The sequence below is a fragment of the Rhinoderma darwinii genome, chromosome 3 (genome assembly GCF_050947455.1).
Source record: "Rhinoderma darwinii isolate aRhiDar2 chromosome 3, aRhiDar2.hap1, whole genome shotgun sequence".
NCBI classification, from domain to species: Eukaryota; Metazoa; Chordata; class Amphibia; order Anura; family Rhinodermatidae; genus Rhinoderma; species Rhinoderma darwinii.
Window position 1 is genome coordinate 105,013,785 of NC_134689.1, and position 19,616 is coordinate 105,033,400.

Consider the following 19,616-nt stretch of genomic DNA (forward strand, 5'->3'; position numbering starts at 1 on the left):
GTGGTCAACCCCTTTAAAATCCAGCATTAGAAATGTCATCCACCTATACCCCTCATAACTGGCTGCGTAGAGGGAGGGATAACCGCAAGACATTTTGAGAAGGCTGCCTAAAAGGTATTATGGGGAAGCCAGTCTGAGGTCATGTGACCCTATTTCTAATCTGTAAAATTACGGTCGTCATTTTGCTGTGATTCGTGAGCGACAAGCCTCAAAAGTTCGGCTTTAGCCGAATCCTAAACTTTGTGAAGTTTGGACCAATTGTTCAATCGATACACTCATCTCTAAAAACTACCCAAAATATCATAGAATGCATTTCTCAACTCAAATTATTTATGGGGACAAAAACCATGATTCCCCTTCTATGTTATTTCTCACAGATCCAAAATTTCCCAACTCCGGAAAAAATATGGCAATACCTCATAGAAGGAAAGGGAGGCATTTTGGATATCCACACTACGGACTTGGGAACCCCTTGGAACTGAACCGTAAATATAAGACTTTTCCTACTTGAATATATATGTTCATGTATTAACTTTGTAACTTGTGTGATGAAATAACATGAGATAAAAATGATTGTCTATTTCACTTATTATTTGCTTTCGCCACTTTTGTCACATTTGTTGTTATGTAGTACTAATCCAGTGTTATTCCCTTTCAGTCTCGTTAAGTAGCCATCTGGGACTTGGGCTGTGGCCATTAGCCCGGACCCCTAGCTACAAGTCACTCCGTCCCAAGCAACCTTTATTAGAGCAAGGGATCTGGACATTATTCATACACAATAGTGACAAACATTGGGGATTCCCATCGCCATCTGCAATACAGGTAACCTGTCTCTGCAATATCTACTTCGACTTTGCTTTATATGTGTCTTATGAAATTGTGGCCCTATGTTTCTCACCTGCTATCCTCACTGACTGACTACATAATCAGTTGAATCAATGTGTTGTTACACCTTATATTTATCTTCTATACAACCATGCCATCAGTTACATGGGCCTCAAATCTCCTGTAAATAAATTATTTTTATTTCAAATATTGCATAAATTACTTGAAAATGGTAAAGCTACATTTATGAATCACCCATTATAACCAGCAGCTCACTTTTATGTCCTATTATTCAATGTGAAAGAAATCAGCAGAACGACCAACAGAATTCCTCCAGAGGGGAACAAGGTAGATATCCCAGTCAGGGACGGTGCAAGCAGTATAAATGTCCCAGGTCCAGCGGGACAACTTGTACACAGCAGTAGAAAGAAAGACTGCAGCACTCAGATGTCCAAAAAAGCAGATTTATTCACCAAGCTTAAAAAGCTGCAACGTTTCAACCCCTATAGGGTCTGTCTTTGTCAAGCATGCTTGACAAAGACCCTATAGGGGTTGAAACGTTGCAGCTTTTTAAGCTTGGTGAATAAATCTGCTTTTTTGGACATCTGAGTGCCGCAGTCTTTCTTTCTACTTTTATGTCCTATTACTGATGCTGATGTCAATATAGACTGCTCATCCACAACATTAAAAGCATCTGCCTAATGTTGTTTAGGTCCCTCTCATGCCGTCAAAACAGCTCTGACCAGTCAAGGAATGGACTACATCAGACCTCTAAAGGTGTCCTGTGGTATCTGGCACAAAGACGATAGCAGCAGATCCTTTAATTCCTGTAAATTGTGAGGTGGGGCCTTAATTGATCAGACTTGTTTTTCCAGCACATCCCACAGATGCTCGATCAGATTGAGAACTGGGGAATTTGGAGGCCAAGTCAACACCTTGAACTCTTTGTCATGCTCCTAAAATAATTACTGAACAATTTTTTTAAGTGTGACAGGGCGCTTTATCGTGCAGAAAGAGGCTGCAGCCATTAGGGAATACCGTTGCCATGAAGAGGTAAACTTGGTCTACAACAATGTTTAGGTAGATGGTATTTGTCAAAGTAACATTTACATTAATGCTAGGGCCCATGATTTTACAGTAGAACATTGTCCAGAGCAGCACACTGACTTACATTTTTCCTATAGCGCATCCTGGTGCTATCTCTACCCCAGATGAGTGATGCAAACGCACCCGGCCATTCACATGATATAGAATAAAACTTGATTCATCAGACCAGGCCACCTTTTTTCATTGCCTCATGGTCCAGTTATAATACTCAAGTGCCCATTGTAGGCGTTTTCGCTGCTAGACACAGGTCAGCATGGGAACTCTGACCAGTCTGTGGCTATGCAGCATTAAATGCACTATTCTGTCACAGCCAGCGTTAAAGGGGTTTTCTGGGACTATCCTTAGGATAGGTCATCAATATCAGACTGGTGGGGGTACGGCTCCCGGCACCCCCACCAATCAGCTGACGGAAGGGGCTACGGCGCTTCGTTGAGCGCACCAGTCTCTTTATTACTTACCAGACACAGCTCCATACATATAGCCTGATACTGAAGCTCAGTCCCATTGAAGGGAATGGGACTGAGATGAAGTGGCAGGTCCAGGCTCTACCAAATGTACGGAGCTGTGCCAGGTAAGCAATAAAGAGACAGCAGTGCTCCCAGAAACACTGCGGCACCATTAATCAGCCCCTTGCCATTCTAAGGAAGTTCTTATCCTAAATTTAAAGTCACAGTAACCCCCTTTAACTTTCATCAGTTTTTTTTGTGGGATCAGACCAGCTAGCCTTGGATTCCCATCAATATGTCTTGGGCACCAAGATCCTGTCGCCAATTCACGGTTGTCCCTCCTTAGACCACTTTTGGTAGGTACTGTTAAGGATGGTTTATTTGCTTATGTTCTCTGTATTAAATTACATTATGAATTATCAAGAAGGATGCCGAATTACTAAGATATGTATTCTCCATTATTTTAATGACCTTTCCCCTACATAGTTCTGCTCGAGTCTCAAAGAAATGTGTTATCTTTATGTGTTCAACGTGTGGCCTACATATATCCATGGCTAGCGGGTTGGCTGCATGCCCAGACATAAAATGCAACTGTTTGTCATTATCTACCTTATGGGAAATAACAGATAAACACCACCCCATTATATGCTTGTCTCCAGGGGTTACCTGATGTCAGCATTTTAATGAAGAATTATAATTATGTATTTTTGTTTTATTCTTATGGTCTGCTATTGGCTGAATAAGAAATATTGGCACATTGCCTCTGATTGGTTAACCTCAAGCCTACACCCCTTTTGAATGATATTATTGTAATTGAGTTTGTCAATAAACCCCCAGAGGAGTATTTTGAGCATACCAGCAGCGTCTGTGTGTTATTTCTCCTCTCTCTATATATATATCGGTATGAAATATCCTGATTAGGATGCTGGATAAAGTTCCTGGCGTGAGTGTCTGTTGGAACACTCGTCTAAATTTCAGTCTAATATATTTTGAGCCATTCACTTCCATGACAGTAATGGTGCCGAAACAACCCAGGACATTGCTCGTTTGATAGCTGCCACTGGAGAGGCCTGGCTTTAGATATGTGTATTACAAAAAAACACTTATTCTTAGGAGCTTATTCTTACACCATTCACACATGTATTGCGTAAGCCTCGGAATTTAGTTGTCATGATTTCACATCTTCTGGACGGGGCACTTTATCCAGTAATGGTATGAAAGGATGGATCCAAAAAGGTATGTTGAAACTTTTTGTGTGATGAAAGATTGCAGGTCCGTAATCTTGAACTTTTTTATATGAAAGACATGACAGGAATTTTTTTGCCGGCAATTAGATTGTTAACCAGAAAAAGTTGTGAGAAGTGATGACCTCCCCCTTTGGAATGCGGTGAAGCAGCGCATGGTTGAGAGAAGTTGTAACTCACATGTGAAGTTTTTGAAATGAACAGATTGTAGTTTGGACAGTAAGAAACAACTTGTGCTGCCCTGCTGTGAGTTGTTGTGTAAAATCGGTAAGGATCAATAGAAATCCTGTTACCTGTTTGCTCTGAGATAGTTCCTGGCGCGGTACTGACAGTCTGTAGGTGACAGAAAAGTTGGATATTTGTGAGTAATATCCTGTAGTACCACGAGGGCTTCAATGGATAAGTCCTGATAATGGAGAATCCAGTGCAATAGGGAAACCTTTGAATGTTGTTTTGAATAATCATTGATACACTTTTAGCACACACTGCCAGCATGTAATACTGTGTGTAAGGGCCCTTAACAACCACCAGTTGTATGTATTGTCAGACTGGCATAAGGTGGGAATCAGTACAGACTGATTTCTAGCATGGATTTGATAATCCGGCATGAACTTTGATGTAGCATAACATCCAAAGTCAGTCTGTATTAATATAACATCAGACCGCCGACTTGAATACCATTGGAAAATAACATCCTGTATTCAATGAATGACCCTGACACTTACCCCAATTGCCATCTGTGTCGTAGTAGTATAACTACCTAGACAAATTACAATGAAAGACATTGGTATTGGCTCACACCCGGGGCCCCTAAAGAAATTATCACCAAAATACATCACATACAGTATGAACCAAAAGCTATACCCCGGCAGTGAGGGGTTTGTAGATGTTTGAAATGAATATGACCAACTCCTGCTTGATTCAACGGAGGTTCACGAATGTCGATTGTGTTGAAGAATTTGCTCTTGCAATTGTTGGTTGGCAGCATTTTGTCTGTTCTTGATGTTCAAAACAGTGAGGGATCAGAGAAAGGGAGACCCTACTGCTAGAATGTCTGGAGGAATGACTTTTGATATTGTATTGGTAAGACAGTCTAGGAGATAAACTGGTCTGAAATATCTGTCGGCAGACGTGGCCAGTTTGCCTCGAGGTGGGGGATTTACCGGAGATTACCCTACTGCTCTCCGACCATGGGGTCAGGAGAAAGTGGGACAAAAATGCGGGACAGCCTTTGGGCATGGGTCCTGGCCATTATTATAGTAGAATGAGCAAAAGGAGCTGGGGCTGTAATTGTAAAACATGTTAAAGAGTGATGGGAGTTGATCTTTTGATGCTGGAAAAATAATAAACTGTAAAAAAAAATTGTTGAAGAGGCTGGCACCGGTAAGATGGTTGTTTGCATGTAATAAATATAATGGTTTGTGGAAAGTTGAATAAGGAATGGTGGATGGCCAGGAGTTAACTAGCCATAAGTTAAAATGACAAAGTAAGTGATTGCAGGTGGTTACAAGTAAGTTGATGTGAGAAAGAACAATTTGAATACAGGTGTAAATTTTGATAAGAACAGTGAAGAAAACGGAGCAGCCAGGTACATTGCAGTGACTAATGTGAGTCAGAATGGGGGGAGTGTAATGTGAACGTGTGTGATGTGTGAGATATGTGTGTAATGTATCATGTGTGAAGTTTTGAACTAGTGGCCACAATATAGCAGATCTATATTGTTTGCTCTTATTCTTAACAGCAGTACTGTCTAAAAATGTTAGTGTTTTGTGCATGGGGTTAAAATCAGTTCCTCTCCTCTGTGTAAAGGACTGTTTCTTATCTCTGCGCATGCGCTGTTGTCCGTAAGTACCAAGTGAGAAAAATATTACAGCCGGCTGAATTTGTCTGCAAAAAGATAAAAGTTATGTTGCATATTTATGTGTTATGATGTGATAAGATTTAATGTTGTAATGTTTTGAAGTTAATTCAAATGAATTAAAATACAGATATTGTGAGACACGGGCTCTTGAAAATGTATGTACCCCTACTGTTCCCTACTCCCACATACAGTTTATTGGTTTGCAGTAATTAATATTAGCAGATATATTATTTTCTGTTTTATTGGATAAAGAATTATAATTGTTATTTTTGTTTTTACACATGCAGGCAAGTGGTACAGTACTGCCTAAACGTCATTTTTGAAAATGTGTGATGTTTTAAAGATAAAATGTAGTTTTGTCAGGAGAAAGTCACTTATGTTCTAGGCTATTGTGTATTACAGGGGGGCAAACTAGTGCCCCCAGACAGAGTTCCCAAGCTTACTATGTTGAGATATGTCGTTTTGAACCAAAAATGAGGAAGTAGTGATGAGACTGATCAGGCACAATTTTGTTTTGTATTGTGTTTTGAATTAATGAATTTGGTTCTAGGAGGTCTATAAAATGTGTATGAGACCCCAATGAGTAATCCAGATTAAATGTGTAAGAGCGTAACCCAGAGTTTGAGTTTTTCTGTGTAGACGGTGTATGCTGTGCTGTAGTCTCCACCAAATATGAGGTATTGTGTAAGAGACCCCCCCCCCTCCAGCAAATATGCGCAGTAGGCCGAGTTGACATCACTCACAGATGAGTCTTTACAGATTTAGATGGCAAGGAGGCAAAAATTCTCTGAACATTGTTAATTTTATGCTAGATTTTAGTAAAATAATTTGTTTGTTTTTGTATTAATCAGGTATTTACAGGACCTGATGGGGGTGGGATTTATAAGTGTTCTGGATTATCAGATGAATGTGGAAAAATAAAATGCCACCCTTTTGAAATAGTCTATCTTTATGCGATATGGGTTTCTAATGTCAATTTGTAATGTAGAGATACTTTATCATATACAAGACAGGATACGAGGCACAAGGTAAATTATCCAAAAACCACTCACCTTCTTGTTCATCTCAAGGAGCAGAGCTGGAGGTGCCCGCTGAGGCTTGTAACCTGGCAAAAGCTAATACGGCCAACATTTACACTGATTCTAGGTACGCCTTTGGCATCACCCACAATTATGGGCCCATTGGTAGTAGGACGTTTGTTGAATCATCGGGTAAGCTAATTGCGAGAGCAAGAGATGACAGACATGACAAGTGTATGTGCAGCCAGATATCAGTAAATTGGCATGTCCCTGGATTCAATAATGCCACCACTAGGTTTGTAGTAGCCTGCATGATGTGCGCACAGCATGTCATAGGTAAAACAGAAAAGGTACCTATGAAAAGTGCACCCCAGCCAGATTACCCATTCCAGCAACTGCAGGACATACAACTACCCAAGGTAGGTGTGCATGTGTGTAGTGACAGGGGAATCGTTTTTATCCCAAGTATTGAACTGGTGTTTGTACAATGATTAAGATGTCAGCAGTTCTCCAGATGTTATTCCAAAGTTAGTTTGTTTAATAATGGTATTCAAGAAGTGCTGTGGGAATATTAAATACTCAGGTTAAGTTTTATGTAAAGTTCTAGACCAGCGTGCCTTAGCATTGGACTATTGGAGGCATGAGTCAGATAAAAGGTACAGAAGCGTAACATTCCCATTTGAAAAAAAAAAATTTGTGAAAGGAAAATTTTAGAGCAGAAAATTCTGTCCATTATATATAAAAAGAAGAAAAATCAGTTTGCCTGTATCACTTCTAGTTACTGCTCAATGTGAATGTTTCATGTAAAGATGTTATTTGTTAGTGTTTTTCTTCAACTGATCTGATTAAGATCAATTAATGATTATGCGATGAAAAAGATTGTTCTCCACAGGAAGTGCCAACTCAGAGCGAAAGGCCTGAAAACCAGATTCCAACAGAATGTGGATGGATGAAGGAAGGTAAAAAGGTAGCATGCAAGGTGCTCTTGATGGCATTTGCATTAATGGTGTAAAGGATCTGCCAGACACAGCTTCTGTGTTGACGCCCGTGGTTAGTCAGTCTGCACCTGCTCCTAAGTCTGATCGAGTGACCCCTCCTTCTACCAATCAGGCTGGGAGGCTGAGGAGTGGGAGAGCCTATCACAGCCTGGCCAGACGGAGCTAGCTCCCGCCCTCTGTCTATTTATACCTTCACTTCCTGCTCCTCCTTTGCCTGTGATTCTGTCGGTTTCCTGGCTCTGCTGCTGCTGCTTGTACTTTTGTCCTCTGCTCCATATAGACCCTGGCTTACTGACTACTCTCCTGCTCTGCGTTTGGTACCTCGTACACTCCTGGTTTGACTCGGCTCGTTCACTACTCTCCTGCTCTGCGTTTGGTACCTCGTACACTCCTGGTTTGACTCGGCTCGTTCACTACTCTCCTGTTCTGCGTTTGGTACCTCGTACACTCCTGGTTTGACTTGGCTCGCTCACTACTCTTGTTGCTCACAGTGTTGCTGTGGGCAACTGCAACGTTCCCCTAGCTTCTATGTACCCTTGCCTGTTTGTCTGTCGTGCACATAGTGAGCGTAAGGACCGTCGCCCAGTTGTACGCCGTCGCCTAGGATGGGCCGTTGCAAGTAGGCAGGGACTGAGTGGCAGGTAGATTAGGGCTCACCTGTCTGTCTCCCTACCCCGGCATTACAGATGGTGTGTGACCTCACATATGCCCCCAAGACTGCAAGGATCGATTTGGTAAGATCTAATTGGTATGTCTCAGGTTTTACAGCTGTTGCTGTTAAATTCTGTTAGAGCTGTTTGATTTGCCTACAGAATAGTCCTGTCAGACCGGTGCCAACCTTATCATACCCGCCTCCCACGAAGAGAAGGGATCTTGAGAGGCCTTCCCATGCAATACAAATCAGAGTAAGAAAAAATTGGTTTGAGACACTTGTCAGATAAACATATGGTGTCTGTGTATATTTTTGTGAGTAGGAGTTGTTACAGGTAATCAGCTCAGATCAAGGTACAAATCCTATTGAAAAGTGTAACACCAAGTGCAAATAAAATATACCCTGTAACTATACATTTTCTATGTGCCCTGTCCATTGGGACAGAGAATTTTGTCTTATATAAAGGTGTTTGTTTGATTTAGTTTAAGGGCCAGACATTATTATTGTATGTACTTAGAACAATTTTTATATTACATAGATGACGTTATCACTAGATGAGTATTTATTTTTAATAATTGACAAGGGTTGGGTCCCCAGCAAGTGCCAGTAAACATGAACAAAAAGACTTTAACATGATGAACTCCATCACTGAGATGCGGCAGGTGCAGTCTGAGCCAATACAATGCGTTTGTCATGAACTAAAGGCCATGTCACAATTCTAAGCAGCCGTGCAGACAAGCAACTTGCCGAAGGAAGAAGACAGATGTGGAGGGTTTGTGGTAGTCACAATAAAACTCCACTACTCTGTCTATGTGGGATCTCACCCCAGGCTCACAGTACAGCCCGGTGATGTATACTAAAGGAGACGGTGTCTGACAGATGAGAAGGACAAAGCCAAGTCCTGATGACATCAGCAAAGGTCAAAGTAAAGCAAAGACCAAAAACCTGAGTGAACCCGTTAACAGCATCCAAGTGTTTTAATAAGTAAGTGACCAGGAGGAGGGTAATAATAAATACCCCACTGGACACCACCGTACAGTCTGACTTAATAATTGTGTGGGTTACCCTAAGGGCGACAGTCAGTGAAGAGCAGAAGATAATGACAATGTACAGGACATGTCAATGCACTGGTAGGACCCTATACCCAAACCTGAGATTGGTGATGGCATTATATTATTAGTTGTGGCCCTATTGATATAGTGTTTGGGGTTTATAATCATAATATATAATTTCTGTAATTTAATATGAGAAAAAGGGGGGTTTGTGAAGGTTGGTTTATTTGCTTATATTCTCTGTATTAACTTACATTATGAATTATCAAGCAGGATGCCGAATTACTAAGATGTGTATTCTCTATTATTTTAATGACCTTTCCTCTACATAGTTCTGCTCAAGTCTCAAAGAAATGTGTTATCTTTATGTGTTCAATGTGTGGCCTTCATATATCCATGGCTAGCGGGTTGGCAGCACGCCCAGACATAAAATGCAACTGTTTGTCGTTATCTCCCTCATGGGAAAGAACAGTTAACACCACCCCATTATATGCTTGTCTCCAGGTGTTACCTGATGTCAGCATTTTAATGAAGAATCATAATTATGTATTTTGTTTTATTCTTATGGTCTGCTATTGGCTGAATAAGAAATATTGCCACATTGCCTCTGATTGGTTAACCACAAGCCTTTTGAATGATATTATTGTAATTGAGTTTGTCAATAAACCCCCAGAGGAGTACTTTGAGCATACCAGCAGCGTCTGTGTGTTATTTCTCCTCTCCCGATATATATCGGTATGAAATCTCCTGATTAGGATGCTGAAAAAAGTTCCTGGCGTGAGTGTCTGTTGAAACACTCGTCTAAATTTCAGTCTAATATATTTTGAGCCATTGACTTCCACGATAGTACTTAACCACAGCATATCGACAACACCCGACAAGACCTGTAGTTTTGGAGATGCTTTGACCCAGTCATTTAACCATCACAATTCGGCCCTTGTCAAATTTACTCAGATCTTTATGATAGCCCTTTTTTCCTGCTTCCAACACATCAACTTTAAAAACGGATTAGTCACTTGCTGCCCTGTACCTGGTTTTAGTGTTATGGCTGAACGATGTATACATAATGTATATACTGTATATGTAAATTTCATGTAAATGTAAGCGGGTAACTCTAGAGATTCAAATATTTTTTACAAAAACATTCCATGTTTGGATCCTTTGCACTAATTAAAGAATGAACGAAATATATTTTGTGTATTGTAATATGGTTTTATGTTTTATAACAGAAGCAGATCATAGCACAATTACTTCTAGTGTAAATAGTTTACAAAGTACCTAGCATATGTACTGTATACAAGCAAGGCATTTCAAGCACTCTATTACCAATAATTTCTATACCATAATATAAAATATACTACCATGTACATTCATATCTATAAGTATCCATCTATACAACTGCTCTTTATACACACAGTAATTCAACATGAGCTCAGGGACAATAGTTTTCATATTCCAAAAAGGGTAGACAGGTATTTTGTATTATAATAACTTAGTGAGTGATCAGGTATTAAGGAAAAAAATAGTGTTGCGGAGCACAGCACAAGAACAGCACCACAAATAATAATGTATAGATTTCTGCTAATACTATCAATATTCTTAAACCTCTAAAGGCATGACAAAAAAGACAAAGTGTTTGATACGTGGACAAAAGCGCATTTTCCTTAAGATATATTATAATGTTTATTATCTCCACATACACTATACAGTTATAACATAATTCATACAAAATATGTTCTAAAATGTAATTATACTCTGATAAGAAATAAACTGCTATTGTTATATTCACTATGAAGTGACATTTATGTACTGTAAAACATAGAGTCAACTGTGCGCTGATGTGGTGGTTGCCTTTGATCCCAGATCTATCAGCATGACTGCTGCTACTCCTATTTAGATTACATATTACATAATTCTACTCCACAGCATTTAGGAAAGAATTAGAAGAATAACAAAGCAACCATAATAAATGTCATAATTGTATGTATGAGCCCACGGATGTAATTTCACTTCACCCGAGATGAGTAACGGGGTTGAACCACACAGACATCATGATAAAAAGAGATAATTAAAAAGACAAATGCATTTTGTGAAAATGTAGGCTCGATTTCTTTTATATTAAAAAATGGTTGATAAAAGCAAAAAAAAAAAAAGACAAAAGCAGAAGGGCAACAACACGTAAAGAGAATATTTTGCTTTAGAAAAAGAAGCACAGCTTAGAATATCATTATAAAAAGTTAAGTAGTAACAGAGACTAAAGAGGTTGTAGTCACTACTAGGCTCCAATACCTGTTTTTTCATATAAGACCAGTGACACTATAAGTAGATCATAGAGAGGCCCAATGATAAATCAGCTCATAATATAATAATGTAATCATGCTACACAAATCGCATTATATTACACCATTTATATAGTTAAATGCTATTTAGTTAGGATATAGTTATTGCACAGGGATCCAGAGGTTTCAATTTGTATCTCTGGAAAATTGCAAATAGCTTAAAGCAAACACAAGATAAGCTATAGCTCGCAGTTTTAAGCCACGTGTATTGTTTTCAAGGGGTATTATATTACTATTTCCTCTTTGGTTAAGACAGGATGTGGGTTTAAGGCTGTGTCCACATCACCATCGCTTTCCACTGAGGGGTTCCGTCAGAGGTTTCCGTGAGGTTAAACCCTCAGCGGAAATGCAAACGGAAACCTCAGCTTCCGTTTCCCTCACAACTGAACTCAATGGTGACAGAAACCTTGCTAATGGTTTCCGTCTGTCACCATTTTGACAGGGTTCCATCGTTTTGATGGAATCAGTAGTACAGTCGACTAGCTAGGTTTCCCTCACCATTGATATCAATGGTGAGGGAACCAGAATCTTAGGTTTCCATTTGCCCGTCCATTGAGGGGTTAACCCGAAGGAAACCTCAGACGGAACCCCTCAACGGAGGGGCATCGGTAATGTGAACAGGCTCTTACAAAGGTGTTATTCTTGGAGATGTCAATACTTAAAGAAGTTTTCCACGATCTGACAACTGATGACCTATCTACCGAATAGGCCATCAGTATATGATCGGTGCGGGTCTGACACCCGGACCCTGCACCGATCAGCTGCTTCGCCGGCCCCCAAGGATGATATTGCCGGAAGTAGATAGCTCCGGTCACGTGACGGATCCGCACCGATCATATACTGATGACCTATCCGGTGCATAGGTCATCAGTTGTCCGATCATGGAAAACCCCTTTAATTGTAAATAACCTTAATGTTGATGAAGAAACATACTTAATGGTGGCTGAAAAATGCCATGTTAACTGGTGACCAATTAAGCTATACTTTACTTTTCTCTAGCCAAGGAGTGCCAGAGATATATTAATTAGTGGATTTTGCAAAGATGCTTTTTCTAGGAAGAGTAAGAAGTAGTATCTTAGATACATGACATTTAATATTATTGGTTAGTTTCAAAGGGGAACTGTCACTTCTCCTGACATGTTTATTTTTAGTAAATAATTGTATTCCCAACTGGTGTTGTCAGGGATCATTACTATGTATATTGTTTGAAAAATATTATCCTCACACATATGTATATACATTTCAGTTCTTTGTGTAATATACTGATATATATAACAAGTTCTTTGTTCATGTCGGACACACCTATGGAAGACACCGCCCCCTGGAATGCAAGAAGAGTGAGTCTGAAAAGTTACAGCTGAGAAACTGGTGGAGGCTTGGGCACTCCCACATCTCTGGGGAGGAGGCATGTGTCTCTGTGTTTCTTTGTTCTGAATAAAAAGTTTTCAGTCTTCCTCCTGGCTGACAGAGGGAATTTGTGTACCAAACATCTTTGGCTGGTTTACTTCTTTCCAGGCATGCCTTCAGCTTTCAATTTACAGAGGTGGTTATTCGGTGTGAAATACGGACCTGACATTTGGCGCCCAATGTGGGGCCTCACTCGAGGAAATATCAAAATCCGGACAATCGACAATCACAGGGTGAAACAGATAACTCAAAGTTGCCCACTGAAGGAATTTGATCACCTCCGCAAAACGGTAAGCGAGTTGATTTTATGAATCTTCGACTTATCTGTGTTAGTGGACAGTCTTGTGGCGATCTGTAGAACCCTTTTGTTGATTTCCTGGATTATCTCAGGCGACAGAGGTGATATTTTCCGCTGTGAGGTCAAAAACCTGTGAGACCTTAGTCGCGCCCGACTAATCATCCTCTGGGTAATTAGGGACTAGATAGAAAATACGCGGACACAATATATATATGTGTGATAAGTCGTGGATAGTATTATAACCTGTCCTATATGCGGGCATGCGGGGCGCAATGAAATGCACTGATAAGACGTGTGATAAGACGTGAGACAGGTGCACACGGGGTGCAATGCAAAAACACTAATAAGTCATGCGATAAGGCACATGCGGGGTGTATAAACTGATGAAACACTGATAAGTCATGCGATAAGGCACATGCGGGGTGTATAAACAGATTTTTAAAAAACCTGTTAAGTCGTGTATTAAATTTTAGGTAATATAGTGGCCAGACCAGAGAGTTGTAGACCGAAAATTGTTATATAAGTTACGTGTATAATATAGACTGTAAGGATGGATGGTTTACGGTCCATATTCAAATCATCAGGATCATCTGATCCTATTCATGATTTGGTGAAGTGAATGGAAGTTAGGAATAAGAAAGGTATTGTATGTTATATGTATTAGAAAACACAGGACCAGCCGACGCCCGGTAATGGTGTCCGTACCTCATGTTGAGTGTGTCCTCATTGTGGGTGGGAAACCCCCCCCCCCTCACAGCTGCACAATGTGTTTCCAATGGGAAAGGCTGCCCCCCCACCACCCACCCCTGATGTGGCCACGCCTGGCCCAACCAAATCAGTATGATATAATCGCCTTGTTAATTTTGTCATTTGTAGTGTCTTTTCTATTTTTAGGTTCCATGCTAGTGTGCAGGACGCTGTTCACTGATGAAGCAACACGTCATCATAATATAGAGATGGTGGCCGACATATTGTACTGTTACAGATTATGTGTTTGATGTTTTGAACGTAGATAATTCCTATACAATGGTGTGATGAATGATTGCAGATACGTATGTTGTTTTGCCGGCATTGAAAGTGTTAAGATTGTGAGACTAGAAGCTTTGAGAAATGAGTGTGTGACCCCCCTCCCTCCCCCCTGTAGTATGCTGTGTTTGAGGGGAGGAGGAGGGGGGGCTGACTGGGTGCAGTCTGCAGGGCTGATGAGACAAAGGGATTTCAATATGCACTGCTTTGAGATATATATATACAGTGAAGGAAATAAGTATTTGATCCCTTGCTGATTTTGTAAGTTTGCCCACTGTCAAAGAAATGAACATTCTAGAATTTTTAAGCTTGGTTAATTTTACCAGTGAGAGATAGATTATATAAAAAAAAATTAAAAACAAATCACATTGTCAAAATTATATATATTTATTTGCATTGTGCACAGAGAAATAAGTATTTGATCCCTTTGGCAAACAAGACTTAATACTTGGTGGCAAAACCCTTGTTGGCACGCACAGCAGTCAGACGTTTTTTGTAGTTGATGATGAGGTTTGCACACATGTTAGATGGAATTTTGGCCCACTCCTCTTTGCAGATCATCTGTAAATCATTAAGATTTTGAGGCTGTCGTTTGGCAACTCGGATCTTCAGCTCCCTCCATAAGTTTTCGATGGGATTAAGGTCTGGAGACTGGCTAGGCCACTCCATGACCTTAATTTGCTTCTTTTTGAGCCACTCCTTTGTTGCCTTGGCTGTATGTTTCGGGTAATTGTCGTGCTGGAAGACCCAGCCACGAGCCATTTTTAATGTCCTGGTGGAGGGAAGGAGGTTGTCACTCAGGATTTGACGGTACATGGCTCCATCAATTCTCCCATTGATGCGGTGAAGTAGTCCTGTGCCCTTAGCAGAGAAACACCCCCAAAACATAATGTTTCCACCTCCATGCTTGACAGTGGGTACGGTGTTCTTTGGGTCATAGGCAGCATTTCTCTTCCTCCAAAAACGGCGAGTTGAGTTAATGCAAAACAGATGTTCATTTGCAAACTTCAGATGGGCCTGTACATGTGCCTTCTTGAGCAGGGGGACCTTGCGGGCACTGCAGGATTTTAATCCATTACGGCGTAATGTGTTACCAATGGTTTTCTTGGTGACTGTGGTCCCAGCTGCATTGAGATAATTAACAAGTTCCACCCGTGTAGTTTTCGACTGAGCTCTCACCTTCCTCAGGATCAAGGATACCCAACGAGGTGAGATTTTGCATGGAGCCCCAGATCGATGTCGATTGACAGTCATTTTGTATGTCTTCCATTTTCTTACTATTGCACCAACAGTTGTCTCCTTCTCACCCAGCGTCTTACTTATGGTTTTGTAGCCCATTCCAGCCTTGTGCAGGTCTATGATCTTGTCCCTGACATCCTTAGAAAGCTCTTTGGTCTTGCCCATGTTGTAGAGGTTAGAGTCAGACTGATTAATTGAGTCTGTGGACAGGAGTCTTTTATACAGGTGACCATGTAAGACAGCTGTTTTTAATGCAGGCACCAAGTTGATTTGGAGCGTGTAACTGGTCTGGAGGAGGCTGAACTCTTAATGGTTGGTAGGGGATCAAATACTTATTTCTCTGTGCACAATGCAAATAAATATATATAATTTTGACAATGTGATTTTCTTATTTTTTTTTAATATAATCTATCTCTCACTGGTAAAATTAACCTAGCCTAAAAATTCTAGACTGTTCATGACTTTGACAGTGGGCAAACTTACAAAATCAGCAAGGGATCAAATACTTATTTCCTCCACTGTATATATCAGTAATGTCTACAAACCTAAATAAATTTCTTTTCTTTGCGCATGCGCTGTTGTTTATAAAAGTTACGATATTTATGTGTTATGATGTGATCAGATTTAATGTGTTTTGATGTTAATTCATATGTATTAAACTATAGATACTGTGAGACACAGGGTTTTGAAAATGTATGTGCCCCCACCGTTCCCTATTTTTATATACAGTTTATTGGTTTGCAGTAATTAATGTTATCAGATATAATAATTTCTGTTTTATTGAATAACTAGCTACAATTGTTTTGTTTTTGATTTCACACATGAGTTATGTCATTGTAAAGATAAAATTTATTTGTCAGGAAAAAGTCATTTTTGTTTCAGGCTGTTGTACATTACAGGGGGTTAAACTAGTGCCCGACTTTGTTATGTTGAGATGTAGTTTTGAACTCTGCTACATTACTTTCGCAGAGTCCACAAAGGGGGGAATCGTGAAGGAACTGATCAGGTACAACTTTGGTTTGTTTTGAGTTAATTAATTTGGTTTCTGGAGATCTAAAAATGTGTAAGAGACCCCAATGAGTAATCCAGATTAAATGTGTATGAGAGTAACCTACATTTTGAGGTTTTTCTGTGTAGATGGTTCCAGATCTTTCCAGAACAGTAAATATGGCACTGGGTAAGCTGTGCTGTAGTCTCCACCCAATATGAGGTATTGTGTAAGAGACCATCCCCCTCCAGCAAAGTTACACAGGAGCTGACGTCACTCACAGATGGGTCTTTACAGATTTAGATGGGGAGAAGGCAAAACAAACAAAAAAATTGTCTGGACATTGTTAATTTGATGTAAAGTTTTTAGGAATGTTTTATTTTTATTTGTTTTTGTATTAATCAAGTATTTGCAGAACCTGATAAAAGTGAGATTCTCAAAGTATTCTGGATTATCAGATGAGTGTGGAGAAGTGTATAACATTTGATTTTATTTTAGAGGATGAAGACGCCACCCCTTTGAAATGTTCTATCTATATGTGACATGGGTTTTTAATGTAAATTTGTAATAAAGAGATATTTTATTATACAATATGTACAAGACAGGATACGAGGCACCAGGTAAATTACCCAGAAACCACTCTCACCTTCTTGTTCATCTCAAGGAGCGGAGCTGGAGGTGCTCGCTGAGGCTTGTAACCTGGCAGAAGTTAAGACAGCCGACATTTACACTGACTCTAGGTACACTTTCGGCATCGCCCACAATTATGGGCCCATTGGTAGTAGGAACTTTATTGGATCATTGGGTAAGCCAATTGAGAGAGCGAGAGACGACAGACATGACAACAAGGATATGTGCAGCCAGGTGTCAGTAAATTGGCTTGTCCCTGGATACAATAATGCCACCACTAGGTGTGTAGCAGCCGGCATGATGTGCGCACGGCATGACATAGGTAAAACAGCAAAGGTACCTGTGAAAAGTGCAGCCCGGCCAGATTACCCGTCCCAGCGACTGCAGAACATACAACTACCCGAGGTAAAAGTGTATGACAATGTGCTCGTGTGTGTAGATCTGTTCTCAGGGGGGTCTGAAGCCCGGCCGGTATCTTCCCCCACTGCAGAACTTGTGTGTAAGTGACAGGGGAACAGTGTTATCCCAAGTATTGACCTGATGTTTGTACAATGATAAGATGTCAGCAGTTCTCTAGACATTGTCCCAAGGTTAGTTTGTTTAATAACTGTATTTAAGAAGTGTTGTGGGAATATTAAATACTGAGGTTAAGTTTTATGTAAAGCTCTGGATGAGCCTCAGCATTGGACTATTGGAGGCGTCAGATAAAAGGAGCAAAAGCGGAATATTCCCATTCGAAAACATTTTTATTTGTTTATTTTTGTTGTTATTGTGAAAGGAAAATTTTAGAGCAGACAATTCTGTGCAGTGTATATGTGTATGTATAGATATGTATATAAAGAAGAAGAATCAGTTTGTAAGTTTTAGTTACTGACCAGTGTGAACGTTTAAATTAAATCTGTCATTGTTAATGTTTTTCTTCAAGTTAATTATCTGATTAAGATCAATTACTGATTAGGCTATGAAAAGCTTGTTCTTCACAGGAAGAGTCCAACTGGGAGCGGAAGGCGTGAGAACCAGATTCTAACAGAATGTGGACGGATAAAGGAAGGTGAACCGGTAGCGCCCAATGCTTTCTTGATAGAACTTGTATTGATGGTGTATGACCTCACATATGCCCCAAGACTGCAAGGATCAACGTGGTAAGATCTAATTGGCATGTCCCAGGCTTTACAGCTGTCGCTGCTAAATTCTGTTAGAGCTGTTTGATTTGCCTACAGAACAGTCCTGGCAGACCGGTGCCAACCTTATCATACCCGCCTCCCACAAAGAGAACCGACCTTGAGAGGCCTTCCCAGGTAGACCGAACCAGATTAGAGTAAGAAAAAATTGGTTTGAGACACTTGTCAGATAAACATGTGGAATCTGTGTATGTTTTTGTGAGGTGGAGATGTTCTAGGCAATCAGCTGAGATCAAGGTACAAATCCTGCTGAAAGAGTATCACCAAGTGCAAATGAAATGTACCCAGTAATCACACATCTTCTAGGTGCACTGTCCATTGTAACAGAGAAGTTTTTTCCTTATATATATATATAAAGGTGTTTGATGTCATTTAAGGGCCTGACATTATTGTATGTACTTAGAACAACGTTTATAATGTATGCGGATGATGTTATCACCAGATTAGTATTTATTTTAACAATTGACAATAGTTGGGGGTCCCCAGCAAGTGCCAGTAAACATGAACTAGAAGACTTTTAACACGATTAACTCCATCACTGAGATGCGGCAGGCACAGCCTGAGCCACTACAACGCATTTATCATGAACTGACGGCAGTGTCACAATTCTAAGCAGCCGCCCAGACAAGTAACTTGCCAGAGGAAGAGTACAGATGCGGAGGGTTCGTGATAGTCACAATACAACTCCACTAATCCGCCTATGTGGGATCTCACCCCAGGCTCACAGCATGAGGTGCTATGTACAGCCCGGTGACGTAAACTAAAGGAGACGGTGTCGGACAGATGAGAAGGACCAAACCAAGTCCTGATGACATCAGCAAAGATCAAAGTAAAGACCAAAGACCTGAGTGAATCCGTCAGCAGGATCAAGTGTTTTGATAAGTAAGTGGCTAGGAGGGGGTAATAATAACTTCCCCACTGGACACCAACGTAGTCTGACTCCACAATTGTGTGGCTTACCCTGAGGGTGACAGTCAGTGAAGAGCAGAAGACAGGAGAAGAAGGGGACGATGATGTACAGGACTGGCAATGAACTGATGGGACCCGAAACCTGAGGGTGATAGCATGAGATTGGTGATAGCATTATGATTATTAGTTGAGGCCCTATTGTTTATAATGTCTGAGGTTTATAATTATAATGTGTGTAAATATGCCACGGTGCTGCAAATTACAATCTGAGGAGTTTTATGTGGAGGTGTGAGGTGAAGGTCACTGTGCTGCCCATGACCTGTTATATCTGCAGGGGTCCCATTAGGACAGTAAGTGACAGTGCGACAATTTTTACCATTAATAAAATGTAGACT